General features: G+C 43.1%; 1 protein-coding gene across 1 annotated transcript in view; it reads left to right on the forward strand.

Moving 5' to 3' along the window:
* The window catches only part of LOC124594581 (pyruvate kinase-like), a 96292-nt gene that overhangs the window by 64010 nt on the left and 5099 nt on the right, over nt 1-27183 (forward strand). The window lies entirely within an intron of this gene.

Consider the following 27183-nt stretch of genomic DNA (forward strand, 5'->3'; position numbering starts at 1 on the left):
CTTAGCCTTAGGTCAAAACAGTGTAATGTGTGTTGTGCACTGGAATACTTACACGAAAAAACTACACTACTCGCCATAAAAATTGCTACACCAAGAACAAATACAGAACAATATTCATTGGACAAATATACTATAACTGACATGTGATTACATTTTCGCGCAATTTGGCTGCATAGATCCTGAGAAATCAGTACCCAGAACAACCACCTCTCGCCGTAATAACGGCCTTGATACACTTCGGCACTGAGTTAAACAGAGCTTGGATGGCGTGTACGGGTACAGCTGCCCATGCAGCTTCAACACGATACCACTGTTCATCAAGAGTAGTGACTGGCGTATTGTGACGAGCTAGTTGCTCTGCAACCATTGACCAGACGTTTTCAATTGGTGAGAGATCTGGAGAATGTGCTGGCCAGGGCAGCAGTCGAACATTTTCTGTATCCAGAAAGGCCCGTACAGGACCTGCAACATGCGGTCGTGCATTATCCTGCTGAAATGTAGGGTTTCGCAGGGATCGAATGAAGGGTAGAGCCACGGGTCGTAACACATATGAAATGTAATGTCCACTGTTCAAAGTGTCGTCAATGCAAACAAGAGGTAACCGAGACGTGTAACCAATGGCACCCCATACCATCACGCAGGGTGATACGCCAGTACTGCGATGATGAATACACGCTTCCAATGTGCGTTCACCACGATGTCGCCAAACTCGGATGCGACCATCATGATGGTGTAAACAGAACCTGGATTCATCCGAAAAAATGACGTTTTGCCATTCGTGCACCCAGGTTCGTCGTTGAGCACACCATCGCAGGCGCTCCTGTCTGTGATGCGACGTCAAGGTTAACCGCAGCCACGGTCTCCGAGCTATTAGTCAATGCTGCTGCAAACGTCGTCGAACTGTACGTGCAGATGGTTGTTGTCTTGCAAACGTCCCCATCTGTTGACTCAGGGATCGAGACGTGGCTGCACGACCCGTTACAGCCATATGGATAAGATACGAGGCCGTTGGGATCCAGCACGGCGTTCCGTATTACCCTCCTGAACCCACCGATTCCATATTCTGCTTACAGTCATTGGATCTCGACCAATGAGAGCAGCAATGTCGCGATACAATAAACCGCAATCGCGATAGGCTACAATCCGACCTTTATCAAAGTCGGAAACGTGATGGTACGCATTTCTCCTCCTTACATGAGGCATCACGACAACGTTTCACCAGGCAACGCCGGTCACCTGCTGTTTGTGTATGAGAAGTCGGTTGTAAACTTTCCTCATGTCAGCACGTTGAAGGTGTCGCCACCGGCGCCAACCTTGTGTGAATGCTAAGAAAAGCTGATCATTTGCATATCACAGCATCTTCTTCCTGTCGGTTAAATTTCGCGTCTGTAGCACGTCATCTTAGTGGTGTAGCAATTTTAATGGCCAGTAGTGTATGTATCCAGCTGATCCATATATACACCATCTCCGTTGTGTCCTACTTGATACCTTGTGGAGCATCTCAGGTCGTATGTTCGAAAGGATTCCTCAAAGCAGAGCATCACTGGAAGATCTGACTCAAAATCTGCTGACATCAGCTTCCACAATCCCGGAATTCTGACAGCATCATACCTAAACTCTTGCACCACGCCCATGACATCAATATGTCACTGCCCTGTGAAGGTCCGCCCAACCTCCGCCCCTGCCTTCCTCCCCCACTCCTGCACCCCACCCATTGCACTGCTTACGCCTCCACACATTATGGGAGTGTCGACACCATCGTGTTGTCTGCCATAGCTGTGAGGCTCCAGGCCACCAACGGGTGCAAGTACAGCCCCCCCCCCCCTCCCCCAACCTTTGACCAGTTTTAATTTTTATAGGTTGATTAGGAAATGATACACTTAAAGTAGTAAAGGAGTTTTGCTATTTGGGGAGCAAAATAACTGATGCTGGTCGAAGTAGAGAGGATATAAAATGTAGACTGTCAATGGCAACGAAAGCGTTTCTGAAGAAGAAACATTTGTTAACATCGAGTATAGATTTAAGTGTCAGTAAGTCGGTTCTGATAGTATTTGTAGGGAGTGTAGTCGCGTATGGATGTGAAACATGGACGATAACTAGTTTGGACAAGAAGAGAATAGAAGCTTTTGAAATGTGGTGCTACAGAAGAATGCTGAAGATTAGATGGGTAGATCACATAACTAATGAGGAGGTATTGAATAGGATTGGGGAGAAGAGAAATTTGTGGCACAACTTGACTAGAAGAAGGGATCGGTTGGTAGGACATGTTCTGAGACATCAAGGGATCACCAATTTAGTATTGGAGGGCAGCGTGGAGGGTAAAAATCGTAGAGGGAGACCAAGAGATGAATACACTAAGCAGATTCAGAAGGATGTAGGTTGCAGTAGTTACTGGGAGATGAAGAAGCTTGCACAGGATAGAGTACCATGGAGAGCTGCATCAAACCAGTCTCAGGACTGAAGACCACAACAACAACAACAACAAGCAGGTTGATTGCATGAGCACATCGTTTGAAGTCTGTACTTTGAGAATGATGGGGCTCACAATGCTTTCCAGCACGGTGCTCTCCATACTAGATCACTGCTCAGGCATTTCTTACAGTTGGTGCCATTGTGCAGTTGTTATATTAAAAACCAGGAGAAAAATATTATTCCCCACAATACCATAAGATATTATCCAATTATGATTGAGTCCTACGGGAAATGTTCTTTCATGGGTCTTAAAGAAAACAACTGGTGTTTCTAAGTATTACTATTATCTACCTGTGTATAGTTTTAATTATGAGGAACTCGAGACAGTACTGTATAGAAGGTACAATCATATCTTCAGCATATGGTTCATCCATTTTGTGGGTTAAACTTCGATTTGTAACTACACATACTAAGACGGCACTCTACTACTGCACTGCGGGTGCACCGGAAAAGCCGTTAGCGTGTCCACATGTTGCCCTTGTCACGTGTGACCAGCCATAAAATATGGTGGAATAAATAGATGAAAATGTAAGTGTAAAAAATTTTGATAGAATTAGCTGTCTGTCATTAAGACAACACATCTTCTTTTGGGTAATTGCATGGCTGCCTTTAATGCGATTAGAGTCACTGCCTCCACTGTAACGTACTCCGGAAAGAAAAAGAAACTTTTACCACCCTCCAATTAGTCAATTCATTGTCTGTAAGCACTACAAAGCACGGCCACTGCAAGTCTTTCATATCTTCACACAGTAAAGCGATACCTACAGCAAAGAAGTTCTATGTATACAACGTTATTCCCCATGTCACACGACACCTCCAACAAACGTTGTCGATGTCGTGATCACCTCACTCATCAAAAATGCCAAACATGATAACTAAATATACCGATTGAATTGGAAAGCCTTCGACAGCTCCCCACATTCAAATTCACTTAGCTCCAGCATAATGCACTCACAGAACACTTGCATCATACTGAGGAACTCACATTGCTTTACCACAAACTGCTGCTTGGCGACATTTGCAACATCGTGCCCCACAAGTCTTTTCTCAGTAGTAAGCACGCATGGCTGCATCTCCCGATGCATGTAAAGCACGCTTTCAGCACACAGCTGATTTTCGGATGTTGATTCACCATGTCATTTCCTATGCACCGAGTATGGAGGCGTATAGACAGTCGTATTTCTCGTAGCCCCATTTGCAAGTGGACTGGTACACTGAAGTACTATAAAATAAAAGACGTCATGGTATTTTCTATGCCCATTGCTACACATGCTAATGTATAGTGTGCTATTACGCAAATGTGCATGTTGTAATTGGTGGAATGTGTTGATATTTTTACCATCCATCCATAGAGAGTGTCAACGAACAGTACTTCTTCCAAATGTTAACCCAACAAAACACTAACTACCAAAGCCAACACTTATACATACACTAAAGAAACACACATTGATGGTTGAATATACACATATATTAAATACAGCTGTATGCCTCCTGATGCTTAAGAAATATCACTCCATAATTCCGTAACAACGTGGGCCAACATCAGTACGTGTATAAAGCCTTAGTGGGCTAGGGGCACTAGTAATACTTTGTGCTGTGTTCTCATTACTGTGTACGGTATTGACAGATGATGCTGACACTTTTTCTACACAGGTATATTTGTTCTTTCAGGGATTTTAGGGGAAGTGATCTTTTTCTTATATTGACTGAGTGTTTACAACTATTTGATGCATCATAGACCATAGGTTACAGATGGGATGACTGCAACTATTTCTCCTCTTTCTGACAATAAACACACAAAACTTGCCTTAATAACGAGAAGATGATGAAATTATTCAGCTTTCCATTCTGGGAGAGTAAATTCCAGGTCAAAAATACTGTTTGGACAAGTCTCTCGCACACCATCAAGTATGTTAAACTCTGACAGTTTTAGTGGACTACCAGCACATGTGTGTTTTTAAGTGGGATAGCCTCTCAACCACACACAAAATTCGCATATAGGGGTTGGCAGACTAGCAGTTAAATTATATGTGCATAGTTATGGCACCATTTAACTGGGACAACAAGCACAATTAACATAATTTATGGTTTTAACTGAAACATAAATGTTATTCGTCCGGAAACATGAGCAATATGACTAGCTGCTGGTTTACACATGGCAGTAGATATTATGTCTGTCTACAGTAAGTTATGGCTTGAACTGAAATGCGTATATACGGGGACAGCCTCCAAGCGAACACTAAGTTCGACCCAGGAAATGTCGTAGAACTACCAGAGCAAACTGTTAACGCCGTAAATTACCCTAGCATGCAGTCACTATAAGGTTTGATGATGTACTACAATTTAGTAGCAGCGAGATGACGTATGGAGCAGTTGTGTTTGATGCTTGCATGTGACCAAGAATACAATTTGCGGTCCATAACAATTGCAATTCGTTGCATCTGAAAGAGTAACATAGCAACCGTAGAAATCGGTAAAACAGACTTCACCATAAGTATTATACGAAGTGTTATAATGCACTCCCATCCGCTTGAATATGCGGTAACGGGTTAAGCTGTAGGGAGGATATGACTGTATCATCGTTACTTCCATTTTCCTAAAGACTGGAGTGATGTTCTTAAGATTTCGGAACATAAACTGTGTTGGAACATTAAGAAAAAAATACATCAAAGAAAACAGCATGATATATAGGAAGCAAAGTCTCCAGACGATTGTGTTTTTAAATCTTCACACGATATTCTAGTTCTCTCACAGCTGCGAAGTCTCTTGAAAACAACCTGCCTTATATTAGTGAACTGATAATTTTGATTCCCGGCGGGGTCAGGGATTTTCTCTGCCTCGTGATGGCTGGGTGTTGTGTGCTGTCCTTAGGTTAGTTAGGTTTAAGTAGTTCTAAGTTCTAGGGGACTGATGACCATAGATGTTAAGTCCCATAGTGCTCAGAGCCATTTGAACCATTTGATAATTTTGAAGTAAGAAGGTACTAACTATATGTGATATTTTTTGTGGCATATGTCGATAAATATCGGTGTGTAACTATGGATTAGCATGCAGAACTGTTTAGCAGACAAGTTCCATAGCACGTTTCCAGACTTCGCGTTTCCACTATTCCTGATGTCCATGCCATAGGCACCCGGCTACATCTATTCGATACATTGTATCCCCCCCCCCCTCCCCAAATCCTGTAGTAATGTTGGTCCCAATGCAGACAATCACCGCAAATAATCATGTTTCTCTGTCTTGGCTCAATCGACTTCATAGCAAGGACCCAACTCCAGTAAACTGGATGACCAGAAAAACAAGTGTTTGCCGCCTGGAACCTGCGTGCATTACTGTGTGTATAAACTAATGGCAGTATGAGTGAGTTCGCTCAGCTCCCTACCTGCGAGTGATGTCAGACACATTGCTTATCAGTTCTCATTACACCTACGTTGCTACATCAATAATGACGGAGTGATAGCCTGTTCATTAGATCTCATTCTGTTTATAGGAGCGTTGGTTGGAGTTTAACGCTTCCACCACACTAACACAGCAGCTCTGACATTAAAATGTGTACAAATTAAAGACGTCTTGAAATATTCTTCGAAATGACAGAAAATTCGTCAAAGGCAACTCTTATTTACGCTAAAACACACATAGAGTGCTGACTTCAGATGTTTGTAATAGCATCCCATGGTCACATAACAACAACGAAGACATTCATTTACTGTATATTTTTCTCTTATACATAAATAATACGGAATACATTCCATCAAGGTCTATCATTGCTTAGTGTGTGTCCGTGTATATATACAGGATGGCCATAATTAATGTTTCATTTTCAGAACGCTGTAGAAAGAGAACCACTGTTCAGAATTACGCCAAATTTGAGCGGCATATTATTGACGTAAGGGGAAACGTCATGGATAAAAAGGAAAAAATACGAAAATTTTGCCAATTGACGGCGTTGTAAGAGTCAGAATATGCACAACAGCAAACTCGCGGCTCGAGACTGTTCCTCAGTTTGCGTCCTAGAGACCCAGAATGACTGTCTCCATGAAGGATGACGCGTTGCTGGTAAAGCTCTGTTGCAAGAAAGATGACTAAGCGCCAGTTGCTCTGCGGAAGTTCTGGGCACTCAAAGGCATGAAAACAGGGCACTGGTCCGATGTCTCCTAAGGGTCTGGAGAAAATGGTTACAAAATTCGAAAAGACGGGTCGTTTTGCAGTGCAATGGGACAGACGGAGTAAAGCAGTTCATTCGATGTCTGTCGAAGATGTGGCCACAACGTTGCAGGAGGGGTCGAGCGGTGGAGTGCAAACATGCAGTTCACGAGGAATTGCCAGAATGTTGGACATGAATGCGAGAACGTTGTACAAATCCTGCGAAACATCCTACATTGTTATCCATACAAAACCACCCATGTTCAGGAGTTGCTTCCTGATGACCTGCCAACAAGACAAACATTCACCCTGGAATTTCTTATTCGCATGGAAGTGGACTATGAATGACTATGGAACGTTCAGTGGACAGAAGAAGACCACTTCTATCTCCAAGAACATGTTACACGCTGAACTGCAAATATAGACAACAGAAAATCAGCATGCACTTCAGCCGACATCACTTCATTCTGCAAAGGTGACTGTGTGGCGCAGGTTGACTGCACCGATTATTGTATCGCCATATTTTTTCGCGGAGGTTAGTATTGCGGGCCTTGTTGCCTTTACCGTCAGTGGTAAACGGTATGAGAGTCTTTTGAGCACCATCGTCATTCCAGCCCTTCAACAGCGCGGACTTTTGGGTAGCATCGTTTTTATGTGAGTTGGTGCTCCTCCGCGCAGTGCGCAGCCAGAAAAGCGGTTGCTGCAGAGGTATTTCGGAAATGCTAGAATAATCAGCCGTCATTTCCCTACAGAATGACCCTACAGATCACCTGATCTTAATCCGCATGACTTCTCTGTGTGGCGTTTTCTGAAAGATATTGTTTTCGGTGCTCCAATTACGAAAGTAGCTGAATTGAAGCCAGGCATTCCGAACGTGACCCCGAGACACTCCGATCTGTTGTGGAAAATGCTGTTTCTTGATTTCAGCCTGTGGCAGAACACGGTGAACAGCATATTGAACATGTCTTCCGCCAGCATCACGACAAGTAGAAACTTCCGTTACTTTGCTGTGTACGCGGTTTATAGCCACAAGGATTTAAAAACCGGTGTTATTTTGCTTTTTATTCGGCTTTTGACCCCTGGACAATTAAAAACCGTTGTCATTGGCAATTTATGAGGTTTCAGGAGTCAGGGCAATTAAAAACCGAATTTTCTCACCCGATGTGGTATAACCTTTCTATGCTGAATGGGCTTACGTACCTAACAGTGTCACAACTGTGTACTGCCGAACTTGTGCGGTCACTCACATGGAACAGTATGTATGGTGTAACGCTCAACTCAAACCATAGCCGTCGTATTGAAATTCATCTGTATTTTGCAGCCCATCACATTTACGTTAAGATGCTTACAGCGCCATCTTTTGGTAAAATTTTCGTTAGCTTTTTTTGTTTCATGACGTTTCCCATTGCGTCAATAATATGCTGTTCCAATTTAACGTCATTCTGAGCAGTAGTTCTTTGTCTACAGCGTTGTGAAACTTTAAGTTCAATCATGGACATCGTGTATATCAGAAGTTGCTTTTGTAGTTGGTGCATCATTTACACATCATTTTTATCCTGTCTGTCACTCACTTCATCGCCTGCGGCATAACTCACACACACAAAAAAGGGGATTCCAGATGAATGTAGTGTAGATAATCAAGTGGCTGCACAACGTAGCCATACATAGCTGCTCCCACAGCGACGGCAACCCCATCACAGTACATTTGCATAGCCCCTTAGGTGCCTTTGTGAAACCGGATCCATCCTTGTCGGAGTGCCAAGAAAAACATTGGGCATGGGAGAGAGTGCATTAGATGTTAGTTGTGGCACCAGTAGTGGGGGACTTGCACGAGCTTGCACACAATGTATGCATTCACATCATGTCACGGATTCCCTCGCTTGTAATGATACACAGATTATGGTTATATCTCCAGGCAATAGGGAACAAATCTATATGTGTGTCTTTTTTAGTGGCACTGAAATGGAAGAAAGTCCCTTGAACATTCTGTATCCAAAATAATGCCCCACAAGCTGTGTGCGGTGCGTGTTGGAGCATACATCGTACCACTGTTATCGCCACTGGTCTTGCTGCAATTCCCTACTGCCTTCTTATAACGGACCTATAGCCATGGTCGAGGGCAGATGTGGTGCAGCAAATGTGCCAAGGAGCATTTTTAAACATCCTTCTCTCTCTCTCTACCTCTCCCTCTTTCTACCTCTCTCGGCTGGTCCCGGCGGAGGTTCGAGTCCTCCCTCAGGCATGGGTGTGTGTGTTTGTCCGTAGGATAATTTAGATTAAGTAGTGTGTAAGCTTAGGGACTGATGACCTTAGCAGTTAAATCCCATAAGATTTTACACACATTCATTCTTCTACCTCTCCTCTCTCTATACCTCTCTTCCTTTCTCTCTCTTTCTGTCTATTCCCCCCCCCCCCTCCGCCCCCCCTCCGCCCCCCCTCCGTCTCTCTCTCTCTCTCTCTCTCTCTCTCTCACACACACACACACACACACACACACACACACACGTACACGTACACGTACACGTACATACCACGGTAATAACGTGGAGTTACGACTAATACTTGTATACGACGTGTTTTTTGTTCATAAAGTATCAGAGTTTTCATTTTTTGCGAATAATTTCATTTCTCCATTTACATAAATGCTATCGCCTTCGAGGTACTCCCCATTAGATACGAATATTAAACAATTATGCAAGAGCTACTTCCAGTCTTCGAAACACTTCTGGAATCTGATCTTTGGGGAAGTACTTAGTTTTTTAGTGATGCACTTTTAAACTCATCTATGCTTGTGAGACGTCGGCTCTTTAAGGTTCTTTTTATTTTTGTAAAGACTATGGAGGCTGGGGCATCATTAGAGTGTCTTTTTTTCGCCATAAATCCACGAAAAGGCAGTGAAGTGTTAGCAGGTGCATTACCGTGGTGCAAAAGCCACGAATTATTTCACATGTTTCGTACCTAAAACGTCCGGAAAAATTTCATGGCCTGAGCCACTTGATAAGCCAAAGTCATCAGAAGCTTCTCTGGTTGTGCTTAGGTGATCGTTCGTAATCATTTCTTTCACTTCTTCCACGTTGTCGTCGATTGTAGATGTGCTAGAGCGTCCGGAACTCGCAGCCAACTTGGAAACGTCTGTACCACTCGTAAACGGTTGTTTTACTCACATCAGACTCACCAAAAAATATTCAACATAACCTAAAATTTTATTACATTTTTTTTCCATTTCTAAGCAAAATTTAATGCAAGTTCTCTGATCCATTTCTGAAACAAATCACTAACCGCTATTTATAGGTAGCCTTCTTGATAACTGACGACAGACTAAACATCCAATATAGCTACGGTACCAGGGTACAGATACGTTTCAGACATGGTTAGCAACACAGCAACGTAAAATGGCGCGAATTGGACTAATAAAACTAGCGAAATTACAAAATTTCCGATACTTTATGAACGTCATATGAGGGGCCAGTTTCTGTTTGAGGGCTATGTTACGACGTATGTGTAACATAGAGCGACTACGATGTGGATATATAAGCAATGGATTTGTGTGGCATTCGTATTTTTCTAACGTGCGTGCGGTAAATGCAGAAACGTTAACTGTGGCGACTTTATTACCAAATGCGCCCAGATGGGACCAACGTGCTGTTACCCTTTTTTTGTCTGGCGGAGGACAAACACCGGTAGACATCCATCAGAGAACGAAGAATTTGTATGGTGCTGCATGTCTGTCGAAAACCACCGTTGTATGATAAGGGATGCTGCTGCTTCATGATAATGCACGTCCCTGCATCGTAAATGTCATAAAGCAGAAATTACCTCAACTCAAGTTGGAGACCCTCTAGCGCCAATCCTATTGTTCTCATCTCCCTCAATGCGGTTATCACGTCTTTGTTCCCTCGAAAAAGGCCTTGAAGAGTCGACGACTCCTGTCGGTCAACGATTTGCGTAGGCAATTATGGACTTCTCACGATACAGGACACGGTGTTTTACCAAACGGGTATATGCAACCTGCTGCGTCTGTGAGATGAGTGTCTCAATGCCTGATTTTCCCTGATTGGCATACCGATTCTTGACAGTGCGGCCTTCGAACGGAAAATTTTTAGATCAGCCATATTTACACCTATTAAATGAAGTAGACTGCTTTTACCACTGTATCGAATGACTATGTAAAGCCATTTTGTCATTTTGTTCATAATCCAAATCAGATGTAGCAACTGTTAAATCATAATTCGGTAGTCGTTTAACAGGGCGGAACGTACTTGGTGTACATTTTTTTCTCTCGAAAATATTACGAAACACCTATTTGATAAACTGTATCTGATAGTCTTAGACAGGTCCGTATGGCTCAAATATCAACCGATTTCTGGTTCATACTAACGTGATACTATTGTACAGGGGACATTGTCACGGCTCTTATTGCTCTAAGGGCACATGGGAAGTTCTAGGGGACTGATGACCTAAGATGTTAAGTCCCATAGTGCTCAGAGCCATTTGAACCATGCAGTACGCAGAAAACAAACATTGGTTACATGAAAATGAACTCATATAAAATATATCACATTGTAGCGCTAAGGTGACATCACCAGAAGCAAAAAATAACGATCTAAGCAATTATTTGTTTGAGGTGGCGTCCTCAGCATAAAGTAGCAAAGCAAAGTACAATACGTTATTAACAGTGATGGAAGTTTAAACAACAGCTTAAAATATATACATATTCAATTGAAGAGAATTAACGTTCATACGTGAGGCGTAATATGTATAAATTGGAAATTTGTGGTAAGATCTTATGGGAGCAAACTGGTGAGGTCATCGATTCCTAAGCCTACACATTACTTAATCTGACTTAAACTAACTTATACTATGGACAACACACACACCCATGCCCGAGGGAGGACTCGAACCTCCGACGGAGGCAGCCGCCCGGACTGTGGCAAGGCGCCTGCGACCGCTCGGCTACCCCGCGCGGCCGTAACATGTATAGATAGTTACAAAATCAAAGAGCTTTTCTTTCTTGATAAATGTACAAAAAACCTAATGTAAGAGCCACTTAGTATAACGATGCTATTGACAAGTCTAAGAAATGACGGCTTTATGATAGATATACTGGCATGCAAGAATTATTGCAAACTAGATTGGCAAAGAACGTAACCTGCGATCTTGGGGACTGCAGGAGAGCATGAGCATGAATTAATTGTTATGCTACAAAAAGTCGCGGCCTTAGGCTAATGTCGTTGTGCATGTTTTCTTACACAAACAATTTTTTTTTTCACAAAAGTAAACCACATAACATATTTTCAGTTAATCGTACGTGACAATGAGAAGAAGGTGTTCGACAAGAAAAAACTAGGCCTGTTGTAGCAAAAGACAATGTAAAATATGCCTTCATCTCCGACTCGGGCCCATATTGCGAAAAAATCGCACGTCTTTAAAAAAGGACAGGTAACTATATCACCAAGCACCAAGCGCACTTACGGATTGCACTGCGAGTTTGTATAAGTTACGTGGAACTAGGAAGCTGGAACATTTGCTAACGTCAAGAATATAGGAATAGTCAGTCTTTTTTAATCGACTAGACGACATCTGTGTTACACATCCGATCCCATTTGGTACTTACCTGACATTGATAAATTATTGGTATTTTAGACTATTGGTTATTCCTCGTATTTTTATGTCTTTTCTTAACATATCTCGATCACACGAATGACGCATAAATCTTATATACGAGGGCTGTTCAATAATTTTTTTTTTGACGGCATACCTGTACTCATCCTCATGATTTTAATGGTCCTTCTCAAAGAAAGTAGTCTCCCATGAATGCGATGCACTTGTCCTTGCGTTTCTGCCTGTCTTCAAATACATGCTGGAAACCATTTTTTGAGAGGTCCTTCAAAATAGCCTCATGTAGGGAATAGAAAAAAAGTCATAAGGGGCTAAACCCGGACTATAGGGAGGGTAAGGGATGCAATTTGCTGCGAAGCATTATCGTGGTGCAGCATCCAGCCTGCTTCACGGAAATGTGGTCTTTAGAGCCTGATATGGACTTGCTGTGTTTTCAAGACATCCCTGTAGTATTGTCCAGTTACTGATGTGTGTGCAGGAACAACATGCTGATAAACCATTCCATGAATGTCAAATAATGGGATGATCATAACTTTCCCAGCGGTAGCAACCACTTTTGCTTTTTTGGGGGTTGGTGATGAAGGACACTCCCACATTGAGCTTTGCTGTTTGCTCTCAGGATCAAGTTTCATCAGCAGTGGTTATATTTGAAAGAAACTCCAGATCTTCCTCTAACATCAACTTTGACAGCATGCAGACCTGCACGCGGATGTCCTTTGTTCGGGAATCAACAGTCTCGCAAACCATCGCGCACAAACAGGTGCCATGTGTAATTTTTCTGTCACCAACGTGTGGATGGCACTCAATGAAATACTCAGTATTTCAGAAAGTGATCTTAAGGTAATTCGTCGATCCTTTCTCACAATGACAGCATCAGTGTTGATGTTTTCTTCTGTAATAGCAGTAACTGGAGCACCGGGTCCACCTTCCTTTGAATTAGATTGCCTCCCCTCTTTAAACATTTTAAGCCACCTTAGAGCTGTGCTGTAGGGAAGAACAGGTTCTCCATAGGTCTCTTATAACATTGTATAGGCCTCAGCTGAAGATTTGTTGAGACGAGAGCAGAATTTCGAAGCCGCATATTGTTCCTCGCGTGTTACGTCCATTGCAGCGGTAGGCGATACTGAACATGTCTGAACTTGCCTGCCTCTCACAGGCGGGAAACAGGAGTCCCAACAATGAAACTGCTACGGCGTGTTTGTTGCACACCAAGCCCACAGAATAATGTAAGATTAAATTTTAGCGCGAGAAATTATGACCATAAAAATTATGATCATTCTCTATTGAACAGCCCTTATATATATAATATGACGAATATAAGATTCCATATTAAACACATATTACAGCTTCTAACGGTACCACCGACCACCTTAAACGGCAATCAATGCCAACGTTATACCTCTGCGAGGCATTTTTGAGAAAGTTGACCTTGAGATAACCTAATGGAAACAGAGCAATCAAACTGGGATTCGTTTTCGAAAGACTCCAGCAGAGTATAACTAACAGTAAACAGGTGGGTCAGGAACAGACGTTCTCCCAGCATAAATGCAAGTTGTAACATTAGATATAAAAAAAATCGGTCGCCAGCCTAATCGGTCATTCTTGTGTCAAGGTAAATGATAAAGCAGAAGGCAGTGTTAAGACTAACCTAATCTTCCTCGACACACACACACACACACACACACACACACACACACACACATACACATACACATACACCGAAACTCTTTCCTTACATCTGTTCCTACTACGACACAGCAATCTAACCTTGCAGATAAATGTGCTACTAACAAACAAATGGTTCATGAGATAGTAAACAGTAACATATGCCTCTCAACAATACGTACCTTAAATGAACTAGGTGCAACAGTTTATAAAACCAATTACCGACACACATGAAACTAGTAGCAATAATGCACACGGAAAAGCCTGAAATGAGTCTGAATTTAAGTCAGAGGGTCTGCTAATGATCATACTCTGTTACTTCATTGCTTAGTACAGCGTTAATCAACTTACATTAGAATAGATAACACATTAAATAGTTCTTCCTTGAACGCGATTTGAAGCAGTTAAACAGAATACAAATCTAACTACACTGGCTCTGAAGGAGCCTTTGCATTGCTTCATTAATTAACTAGCCTAGTACATGAGGACCCTTAAACTTTCATGGTTTGAAGAACCATGCTCATTAAGAAAACTACACCAGTACGTATGAGAATTTTAAATATTCTTATGATTAATCATTAATTAAGTTAAGCATAACAAACTATAACTCCTCAAATAACAAATGTGCTTTCATAAGCAGCATTTTGACCTATTCAGGATTATAATTGGCTGTGCAAATATCAAAACAGCATTATATTCAAGTTCAACTACTTTCTTATAATAAATTAGGACACTCGGAATTAAATTCACTAGTATAGGATTCCTGTCCAGGTTTGTGACTTGGGATAATCACGGGTATAAGACGATTATTATTAAAATCAACCAAATTTCACAAAAACTTTGTCCATTTACAGAGTGCTAAATATAAACAATTTAGTGGAAGGCTGGTGCTACTGGTGGCGTATTTTGCAGTGGCTATTAACCTGGCGGCGATGCAATGATAGCAATAGTGTTGGCCTCACCCTGCTACAGATCTTCTTGGCGTCGTAATTATATTTTTATAGGGCCAAAAACCATGTCATGGTAATAGCATCACCAAACGCAGCAAAATGGTTCAAATGGTTCTGAGCACTATGGGACTTAACATCTATGGTCATCAGTCCCCTAGAACTTAGAACTACTTAAACCTAACTAACCTAAGGACATCACACAACACCCAGCCATCACGAGGCAGAGAAAATCCCTGACCCCGCCGGGAATCGAACCCGGGAACCCGGGCGTGGGAAGCGAGAACGCTACCGCACGACCACGAGATGCGGGCAAACGCAGCATCCGAGGCCCATAAATACTGCTCTTAAGCTCCTCTGGCCACAAAACTCCAACAATATGAGCCACGGCGATTTTCTACTGTCATAAAGAACGAGTTGCTACTTGCGCGCCAACCACACCATTTCCACTCTGGCAGGCTACTTCCGTAGCTGCAGAGCTTCCCCACATCTTTTACATTCAACCCTATGTTCCTTAACAATGGGCCAAGTCATTTATTGTACATTACATAACAATCATTTCAGTAGTTATTTAGGTTCACAAGCATAATTTTAAACAACGTCGTTCAAAAGTTTCACATAACTCAAAAAGTATACACATTCAAAGAACTTCCATGATAGATACAACATTCTATACACGCAACACTACAAACTGACATATAAATATCGATACAGATACAAAATAAGTATAAATTGGTATTACATACGCTCCATGGTTCATTGATGTTTCCTGTTAAGGATGTATCAATGAAACATCAGAAACACCTAAACGGTGTCGAGCAGTCAGAAAACAATATGTTGTCAACAGACGCTATGGTTTAAGTGGTGTGCCATCAAATAAGTTACTAATGAGGCAGTAAGATGGTTGCAGCTGATGTTACCAGTGATATTGGTTGACTCTGGCCTGAAGTTGTAGTTTAATTGGCTCTCAGTGTGCGATAGTCTGTAGCACAAGTGGTACCATTATATTTGCATGAGCTGAACCTTCCTACGACGTACCACACCCTCTGTCTCAGCTACCAGTTCAAACTCAATATCCGAAGAGATGCCGACACTGACACACTGTAAACCATCACGTGAAACAAGCCATAGTGATTCTGCATGTGATGGTTATCCATGACAACGAATTTTTCTTTTGTGTATGAAGCTAAACAAAAATTAATGTTGTAATATGACTTTAATTAATTTACAATCCCATGTTCCGTGTATTGTTATGAGTCATAACTGCAAATTATTACAGTGTTTCGTGTACATATATATACATATGAGAGCCGGCCGTTTTGGCCGAGCGGTTCTAGGCGCTACAGTCTGGAACCGCGCGACCGCTACGGTCGCAGGTTCGAATCCTGCCTCGGGCATGGATGCGTGTGATGTCCTTAGGTTAGTTAGGTTTAAGTAGTTCTAAGTTCTAGGGGACTGATGACCTCAGCTGTTAAGTCCCATAGTGCTCAGAGCCATTTGAACCATTTTATACATATGAGACAGAGAGAAAAGGATGTGTAAAAGTGCTCCTTGGCACATGTGTAAGCACTATATCTACCATCGACATTGCTCTCATTGGCCCTCAGTTGTATATAGGAAGGTAGGAGGAGGGTTCAAATGGCTCTGAGCACTATGGGACTCAACATCTAAGGTCATCAGTCCCCTAGAACTTAGAACTACTTAAACCTAACTAACCTAAGGACATCACACACATCCATGCCCGAGGCAGGATTCAAACCTGCGACCGTAGCGGTCACGCGGTTCCAAACTGAAGCGCCTAGAACCGCTTGGCCACACCGGCCGGCTAGGAGGAGGGCTGGGGGCACAGAAAGTGCTACCACCTGGCCTTGGTGCGTGGAAGCCTGCCCCTACAGACTCCGAGTACGATTGTAAGCAGTTGGTTGTGCGAACGCATATTGTTACGTTGCAGTGAGATTATTTTCTTTAATATCTGACTTTTCTTTGCATGCAGTTCCTTCGAAGAACTGTAATACTGATATGTTAAAGTATCTGTTTCCCAGTTTTCATTGGGAGTGTTATTCTGCGGGAACCATAGTGTGGTCCAAATATGGGCTACCACGAAGGGTCTAATTATGTGGTAAGTTCTATGGAAATTTGTGATAAGTTCTATGGGAGCAAACTGCTGAGGTCATTGGTCCATAAGCTTATACAATACTTAACCTAATTGTAACTTACACACACCCATGCCCGAGGGAGGACTCGAACCTCCGACGGGGGAAGCCGCGCGGACCGTGACAACGCGCCTTAGACAGAACGGGTACCCCGCGCGGCTCTAATTATGTGCTAGCCCGTATTTGGACCAATTTGTATTCCTATAATTTTAGTTGAAATCTACTCAAGATTTATTTTTCAGGATCCCATGTACCGAGCGGTATAGCGCAGTGGTTAGCACACTGAACTCGCACTCGGGAAGACGGGTCAAATCTGCATCTGGCCATCCCGATTTAGGTTTTCCGTGATTTCCCTAAATCGCTTAAGGCAAATACCACAACGGTTCCTTCGAAAGGGCACAGCCGCTTATCTTCTTCATCGTTCCCTAATCCGAACTTGCACTCTGTTTCCAAAGAACGCGTTGTCGACGGGACGTGATACACTAATCTCCTACTTCTCCTCCAGGATGCCACGTAACAAGCCTAAATACCAAGCCAAAAGGCAAGGGCAAAAGGAAGACATGGGACCCTTTGAAGATGACTGAAGCCATCTCGGCTGTAAGGGCGAAGTAAATGGGAACTCTAAATGCTGCAAAAGTTTATTATGTACCTCCCTCCACCCTGCAGACTTTAAGTGAGAGGGGACTGATGGCCTCAGATGTTAAGTCCTATAGTGCTCATTTAAGTGAGAAAACAGATCTTACTCCAACTGCTGCTGCCAGTGCTAAGCTAGGTAGGCATTCTGTTTTATGACCACGTCTGGAAGAGGAGCTTGTTTCTTACTTGTTGACTATGGAATAAAGGTTTTTTGGTAACACTTACCCGACTTGAAATGAATGGCGTTTATTTTAGCAGAGAGAAATAACATTAGCACACCTTTCACTGCTAAAACAGCTGGTAGGAGTTGGGCAGATCCTTTCCTGAATCGCCATTCATCTCGCCTATTGATTCGTAGGCCCTGAGGCACTTCTTTCTCAAGAGAATTGGGCTTCAACAAAGAAAAGTTGCAGCTTTTTACTAACTGTTAGTAGAGGCTTACAATAAACACCAGTACGCACCGGATCGCATGTATAACACTGAAGAGACTGCAAGTAATTGGCAGAAAGGGAATGCACTAAATTTCAACCCTTGTTTTTGCTGAAAAAAGGTTGACTATAACATTCATACTTTGCATAAGTTCATCAGGACGTTTTGCTTCTCCTGATATTATTTTTCCCAGGACTATAATGTCGCACCAATTGATTAAAGGTGCTCGTCCAGGAAACATCGACCGAGCCTATCCCTCCAGTTGGATACAAACTCATTTGTTTACAGAGTACGTTCGACCACTGCATCAAAACGGTCAAGCCAACTGAAGAGTCGCCCGTTCTCCTTGTTTTAGATGGACGCTACAGACATGTTCGCAACCCTGAAGTGATTGATTAGGCCCAGATGAAACACACTTGCGTCATTTCATTGCCATCCCAATCAACACATAAGGTCCAGTCTCTCGATAAAACTTTCATGGGACCATTTAAGGGCTATTACAGTAAGTGGGCAAGACAGTATATATGTTCACAAATCTGTTACAGCATATGAAGTAACGGATCTATTCGGGAAACCATTCATACTGGTCAGATTGCAGTAAGTGGTTTTGGAAATTTGTGGTAAGGTCTTACGGGACCAAACTGCTGAGGTCACCGGTCCCTAAGCCTGCACACTACTTAATCTAACTTACGCTATGGACAACACACGCACCCATACCCGAGAGAGGACTCGAACCTCCGACGGGGGGAGCCTCACAAACTGTGACAAGGAGCCTTAGACCGCGCGGCTAACCGGTTTTAAAGCGACAGGGATTTATCCTATGAACAAACATCCGCACCAGCGCAAGAGTCTCTTACCTCATCCAACCCTCAGCCAGGATCTTCGCGAACGGATAACACAGAACCTCTAACGGTAGACATACCAAAAAATTCAGGATTATCCTCTCCTCAGCCAGGAACGTTTTCGGAATTTTCTCTGCCCATTCCTTCCTCGTCAAACGCACAACCTGGAACTTCGTCTCTTGTTAGCCCTTAGACATTTCACCTGGACCCACAGAAGCGATAGAGGTCTGAAAGCTGCAAAAGTTTGCTTGATTACAGGATCACCGTCCAAAGAAGAGTTCATAAGTTCCTTGGACAGGTTCTTGAAGAGGAAGAGACAGCTAACTATTCCTGATCGAAAGCAGATTCCAAAATCAAACAAAGAAGGCAAGAAAAACAAAAAAATCCACAGAATAAAGAGAAAGTCGACCATCTTCGTCTGACGAATTGTACACTGAAGCGTCAAAGAAACTGGTATAGACATGCTTATTCAAATACAGATATGTGAACAGAATACGGTGCTGCGGTCGGCAACACCTATATAACACAAGAGTCTGGCGCAGTTGTTAGATCTGTTACTGCTGCTACAATGACAGGTTATCACGATTTAAGAGAGTTTGAACGTTGTGTTATAGTCGGCGCGCGAGCCATAGGACATAGCATCTCCGAGGTAGCTATGAGGTGGGGATTTTCCCGTACGACGATTTCACGAATGTGCCGTGAATATTAGGAATCCGGTAAAACCTCAACTCTCCGACACCGCTGCGGCCGGAAAAAGATCCTGCAAAAACGGGACCAACAGCGACTGAAGAGAATCGTTCAACGTGAGAAAAGTGCAACCCTTCCTTCCGCAAATTGCTGCGACACAAAGCTTTACGCCTCACCTGCACCTCTCGACACCGATATTGGACTGTTGGTTAATGGAAACATGTTGCCTGGTCGGCCGAGTCTCGTTTCAGATTGTATCGAGCGGATGAACGTGTACGGGTATGGAGACTGCCTCATGAATCCATGGACTCTGCATGTCAGCAGGGAGCTGTTCAAGATGGTGGAGGCTCTGTAATGGTATGATATGGACCCCTGATACGTCTAGATACTACTCTGATAGGAGGCACGTACGTAAGCATCCTGCCTGATCACATGCAACCATTCATATCCATTGTGCATTCCGACGGACTTGGGGAATTCCAACAGGACAGTGCGACACCCCACACGTGCAGGATTGGTACAGAGTGGCTCCAGGAACACTCTTCTGAGTTTAAACACTTCCGCCGTCCACCAAACTTCCAGACATGAATATTATTGAGTATATCTGAGATGCCTTGCAATGAGTTGTTCAGAAGCGATCTCCACCCCCTCGTACTCTTGCGGGTTTATGGACAGCCCTGCAGGATTCATGGTGTCAGTTCCCTCCAGCACTACTTCAGACATTAGTCGAGTCCATGCCACATCTTTTTGCTGCACTTCTGCGCGCTCGCGTGAGCCCTATACGATGTTAGACAAATGTACCAGTTTCTTTGGCTCTTCAGTGTATAATGAGGTTGAGCCTGTCCTAGACGACGAGGAAAATGATTTACAGCTTTTTGAAAACCGCACGCCTTCTGGGACAGATGTATCGTGCTTATTCTGCGAAACCCCATATCCAGCCGACGCCAACGGAGAAATTTGAATTCAGTGTATCCAGTGCCGTACGTGAGCGCGTACTGAACGTGCAGTGATGGACAGTGGAATTTATATTTGTGATTATTGCAAATAAACTTGCACTTCAAATATCAAACATGTTTCTAAATATTTTTTCCTTCATGTTAAAGATAGCCCATATTTGGACCCAAGAAAAAAGTCGGCGTTTTGTATTGGTTTTTGAAATAAATTATTTAAAATAAGAAGAATGTGTTTTAATTGTTTAATCCCCCATAACTTTGAAGGGCACATATTATAGTACCATCCACGATTCCTTCAATAATTTAATTGTTAAGAGGAAAATGTTACTGTATAAAAACTTTAGCTAGTCTATACTTGGACCCTTTCCTCTACATATTGCACATTAGGTGTGAGACCAGATTAGTGTTTGCATGCACGCGTGCTTATCTTAATCCTGTGATATTTATTTGAGATATATGGCGTAGAAGGCAGAATTATCACACAGTTCAGAGTTTCTCGAGAATTACTTCGATATTCTGCCTTGGAATATCATTTCAGTTCCACCAAAAACTCTCATATACGAGCGTTGATAAATAGTGGCAACTATTTATTCACAACCGATACAAAAGAGTTACATTTTTGCCCTGCTACTGTCCTTCAAAATAGTCACCAGCGTTGTGTAGAACCCGTTGCCAGCGATGTGTAAGGCATAGTATACCGTTAGCAGAGCCTGCTCTGTTGATGGTGCGAATGGAGCGTCTACTGCCCGTCGAATCTCTGGAACAGTTCTGAAGCGAATGCCACGAAGTGGTTCCTTTATCTTCGGAATCAAATCAAAGTCATAAGTACTTAAGTCCGGGAAGTATGGTGGGTGGTACAGTACTTCTCAGTCCCATCGACCAAACAGAGCAGCCACAGGTTGCGCTGTATGCGCCCGCGCATTGCCGTGCAAAATGATGGGTGAGTTGCGCAGAAAGTGTCACCGTTTCTTCCGCAAACCTGGCCGTTTTTGAAGCGTCACCTAGCTGTTAGCTAGGAATATATTTTTTCCGTTTACATTCTTATTCATGGACGCTAATACTCACATGGCAACTTCCTTGCATCGGGAAGTGTTTAGAATTCACAGTAGGCTGCATACAGTGTTAAAAGCTTTTTCACATCTACATCTACGTGATTACTCTGCTATTCACAATAAAGTGCTTGGCAGAGGGTTCAATGAACCACCTTCATGCTGTCTCTCTACCGTTCCACTCTCGAACGGCACGCGGGAAAAACGAGCACTTAAATTTTTCTGTGCGAGCCCTGATTTCTCTTATTTTATCGTGATGATCATTTCTCCATATGTAGGTCGGTGCCAACACAATGTTTTCGCACACGGAGGAGAAAACTGGTGATTGAAATTTCGTGAGAAGATCCCGTCGCAACGAAAAACGCCTTTGTTTTAATGATTGGCACTCCAGTTCACGTATCATGTCTGTGACACTTGAAACACGTATGTAACATAGCAGCGATGGCGAGGCATTGTAGCATCTGTGACCAGAGAGTATGCGCTTGACCGCGCGAGTGTTGCGAGCGGTTCTCAGTCTGTCAGTCAGTCGTTGCGAGTCTGTAGCTCTGTCTAGTTGAGGGCAGTACTCTGTCTGTAGTCGTGGCAGTCGGTAGCTCGGTTTAGTTGCGAGCGGTCGGTCAGTAGTAGTCGTGCAGTGCAGTACGCTAATAGTCGTCATGCAGAGCTAAATAAATTTTTACATTATCTAATGATTATATTAATTATCAGTATACCTCATTCAGCATCTTGACCAGTGTTACCGACCGCCTACATCACACAACCGCACTGGGCTGCTACTACTGACCGACCGCTCTGCATGACGACTATTAGCGTACTGCACTGCACGACTACTACTGACCGACCGCTCGCAACTAAACCGAGCTGCCGACTGCCACGACTACAGACAGAGTACTGCCCTCAACTAGACAGAGCTACAGACTCGCAACGACTGACTGACAGACTGAGAACCGCTCGCAACACTCGCGCGGTCAAGCGCATACTCTCTGGTCACAGATGCTACAATGCCTCGCCATCGCTGCTATGTTACATACGTGTTTCACACTATATCCCCTATTTCGCGATAATACAAATCGAGCTGCCCTTCTTTGTACTTTTTCGATGTCATCCGTCAGTCCCATCTGATGCGGATCCCACACCGCACAGCAGTACTCCAGAATAGGGTGGACAAGCGTAGAGTAAGCAGTCTCTTTTGTAGACCTGTTGCACCTTCTAAGTGTTCTGCCAATGAATCGCAGTCTTTGGTTTGCTCTACCCACAATATTATCTATGTGATCGTTAGAATTTGGGTTATTTGTAATTGTAATCCCTAAGTATTTAGCTGAATTTACAGCTTTCAGATATGTGTGACTTATCGCGTAATCGAAATTTAGCCGATTTCTTTTAGTACTCATGTGAATAGCTTCACACTTTTCTCTATTCAAGATCAATTGCCACTTTTCACACCATACAGATATCTTATCTAAATCATTTGCAAGTCGTTTTGATCATCTGATGACTTTACAAGACGATAAATGACAGCATCATCTGCAAACAATTTAAGACGGCTAACCAGATTGTCTCCTATGTCGTTAATACAGATCAGGAACAACAGGGGGCGTATAACACTACCTTGGGTAACGTCGAATATTACTTCAGTTTTACTCTAAGACTTTCCGTCTATTACGAACTGCGACTTCTCTGACAGGAAATCAGTCTCCAGTCTCCAGTCGCACAACTGAGGCGATATTCCACAGGCACGCAGTTTGGTTAGAAGACGATTGTAAGGAGTACCGAGTACACAGTGCCACTACAAAGGCGAAAGTCGTGCCTTAGCATGCACTGTATTGGTCTTTAACCGACGAACGACTGACCTAATGCTACATTGAACATCACGGACGATTCTGGCCTCCTCCAATGTTTATTGGATTCAGTGATACCAAAAACATAGGTTCTTCGCCCATTTGCTGACGGTTTCACCAAATTCTGGTTCTGACCATATAATACCCATTCATTCCAATGTTAATTAAAACCCTTCTTCATATTGTAATAAGTTTTATATGGACTCAGTTTGAGTTAGGTATACACCGATAAGCCAAAACACTGGCCACCGCGAAGGTGGATAACGTCTGGTCGCGTTGGGGGCGCGCGACACTGTAACATAAGTATGTAAGCTCAGAAACAAGGACGGACAAGCGTCCTAGCGAAGATATGTCAGATATGTCACAGTTTTTCCTGTCAGAGCGGTCTCAGTTATTAGTAATTGACGGAACGTCATCGAATGAAACAAGTCATTTCTGGCGTTCCCCAAGGTAGTGTAATAGGTCCTCTGCTGTTCCTTGTCTATATAAATGATTTGAGAGACAACCTGAGCAGGCGTCTTAGGTTGTTTGCAGATGATGCTGTCATTTACAATATATATACATGATCTAGCAGAACCTTTCACACATGATGCGACTGCCTACAGCAAAGTCTCAACGCAAGAAGACAGTATAGATTTACAGGATGTCTTGCAGTAGAGTGATGAATGGTGCAGGCTACTGTAGTTGACACTGAACGTAAGTAAATACACACATCAAAAAACGTTTTGCATCACCTCCGTCCCGAGAGTTCAGGAACCTGTACAGAAAATTGGAATAGAGATCAACATAAACCTCACTTCCGCCCTTTTTATTGCTCATGAAAACTACACATTGCATGTTGTACCACAATACACCGAGACCTTCAGAGGTGATGGTCCAGATTGCTGTACACACCGGTACCTCTAATACCCAGTAGCACGTCCTCTTGCATTGATACATGCCTGTATTCGTCGTGGCATACTGTCCACAAGTTCATCAAGGCACTGTCGGTCCAGATTGTTCCACTCCTCAACGAAAATTCGGCGTAGATCCCTCACCGTGGTTGGTGGGTCACGTCGTCCATAAACAGTCCTTTTCAATCTACCCCAGGCATGTTCTATAGGGTTCATGCTTGGAGAACATACTGGCCACTCTATATCGAGCGATGTCGTTATCCTGAAGGAAATCATTCACAAGATGTGCACGATAGGGGCCCGAATTGTCGTCCATGAAGACGAATTCCTCGGCAATATGCTGCCGATACGGCTGCGCTATCGGTTGGAGGATGGCATTCACGTATCGTACAGCCATTACGGTCACTTCCATGACCACCAGCGGCGTACGTTGCTCCCACATAATGCAACCCCAAAACAGCAGGGAATCTCCACCTTGCTGCACTCGTTGGACAGTGTGTCTAAGGCGTTCAGCCTGACCGGGTTGCCTACAAACTAGTCTCCGACGATTGTCTGGTTGAAGGCCTATGCGACACTCATCGGTGAAGAGAACGTGATGCCAATCCTGAGCAGTCCATTCGGCATATTGTTGGGCCCATTCTTACCGCGCTGCATGGTCTCGTGGTTGCACGAATAGCATTATTCAATATGGTGGCTTTGCTGTCAGGGTTCCTCCGAGCCATAATCCGTAGGTAGCGGTCATCCATTGCAGTAGTAGCCCTTGGGCGGCCTGAGCGAGGTATGTCATCGACAGTTTCTATCTCTCTGTATCACCTCCAAGTCCGAACAACATCGCTCTGGTCCACTCTGAGACGCTTGGCCACTTCCCTTGTTGAGAGCCCTTCCTGGTAAAAAGTAACAATGCGGATGCGATAGAACGGCGGTATTGACCGTCTAGGCATGGTTGAACTAGAGACAACATGAGCCATGTACTTCGTTCCTGGTAGAATGACTGGAACTGATCGACTATCGGACCCGCTCATGCATGGTTGTTTACTTCTTTGGGCGGGTTTAGTGACTTCTCTGAAGAGTCAAAGGGACTGTGTCTCTGATACAATATCCACAGTCAACGTCTATCTTCAGGAGTTCTGGGAACCGGGGTGATGCAAGACTTTTTTTGATGTGTGTGTTGTACATACTTATGAAAAGAAAGCCACTATTGCACTACTATACTACTGACGACAAATTGTTTGAAACAGTTTCAAGAAGTAACTATCTAGAGCGATCTTATGTGGAATGACCATATAAAAAAACGGCAAGAAAAGCAGATGGCAGACTGAGAGTCATAGAAAGCCCCTTAAGGAAATGTAACTCATCCACGAAGGAAGCGGCTTACAAGGCGCTTGTTCCACCGATTCTAGAGTATTGTTCATCAATATCAGCTAGGACTGTCAGAAGAGATAGAGAAGGTCCAACGAAGAGCCGTGCATTTCATCACGGTATCGTTTAGTTGGCGCGAGAGCGTTACAGATATGCTGTACGAGCTCCTGGTAGACGTTACACGAGAGACGTTGTGCATCACGGAGAGGTTTGCTATTGAAATTTCGATATAGAACTTTCCAAGAAGAGTCGGACAACATGTTACTTCCTCCAATACACAACATGCGTGATGACCACAACGTGAAAATATGAGAAATTCTAGTCAGTACAGAGAGCTATCGACAATTGTTTTTTCCAGTCGCTATTCACGAGTGCAACAGGGATGGGGAGATCAGTTAATGGTACCACAAGTATCCTCCACCACACAGGATTAGGTAGCTTGCGGAGTACGATGTAAATGTAGATGTTACTCATAATGAAATGTGCAATGACGATGTAGTTGTTACCGTAAGTTCCCAAACTGAAAAATCAACGCTTAATGTCGAAACGAAGCATTCGCGAGAAGCAGAACCAGAGGATTAAAGCTACGTCTGGTTCTTCGTGTTGCATAAGCTCGGTTTCCACCTCGGCTGTACCTTTAACACGCGTTTGTATGCTAACAGATACAGCGCCGAAGTATTATTTACTTTAAACCTATAATTCAGCTTTTGATAAATTTTTCTTCAGATTAAGTTACGTTTCTTAGTTACAATATATCGCACTTGAGTGGCATCTGCTAACTGGTCATAAATAAAGCGATTAGAGACGACAGCTTTAGGAATGTAAATACACTATGCTACATTTATTTACTTTCACTATATGGTGTTTGGATCACCGTTGATAATTTCAGTTAGCCTTTACAAATTACTATCACAAGACAATCAAGATCTTTTCATCACTGCTACTGAAATAGTTATATACCCTATACTGGACGTCCCTGGAGGAATCGTCAACATTTATGGATATGACATGAACGATCATTCCAAGCAAAAACGTTTAGTAAACATGATCCCTAAAATGCATACCTTAAGACCTACGATAATGTGAAATAAATGTCTTCTGCTGCAAGTTCTTCGCTTTCCATATTTTGAGAGTTCGAAGTATGGATCAAAACAATGAAAAAATGTGCAGTGAACATGGTCTCTGCAGTGGATAACTTAAGAGACATGAGCACTTGTACATATTCGCTAGTGTGAAACACATCTAGTCTCCTGAACAGGTGTTCACAGCTCTTACTCAAGACCCCATGTTCACAGCACATTTTTTTTCTTGTTTTGGTCCTTACTACCTCCTCCCAAAATATGAAAATTAAAGAGTTAGTAGTAGAAGAGATTTGTTTCACAGTACCGAAGATGAAAAAGTGTCATAGCTCTTAGGGTACGCATTTTAGAGCCCTTTTTAATCGAAGTTTTTGCTTCCAATAATCGTTCCTGTTATATACCTGAGTACTGACCATTCA

The sequence above is a fragment of the Schistocerca americana genome, chromosome 1 (genome assembly GCF_021461395.2).
Source record: "Schistocerca americana isolate TAMUIC-IGC-003095 chromosome 1, iqSchAmer2.1, whole genome shotgun sequence".
Lineage (NCBI taxonomy): Eukaryota > Metazoa > Arthropoda > Insecta > Orthoptera > Acrididae > Schistocerca > Schistocerca americana.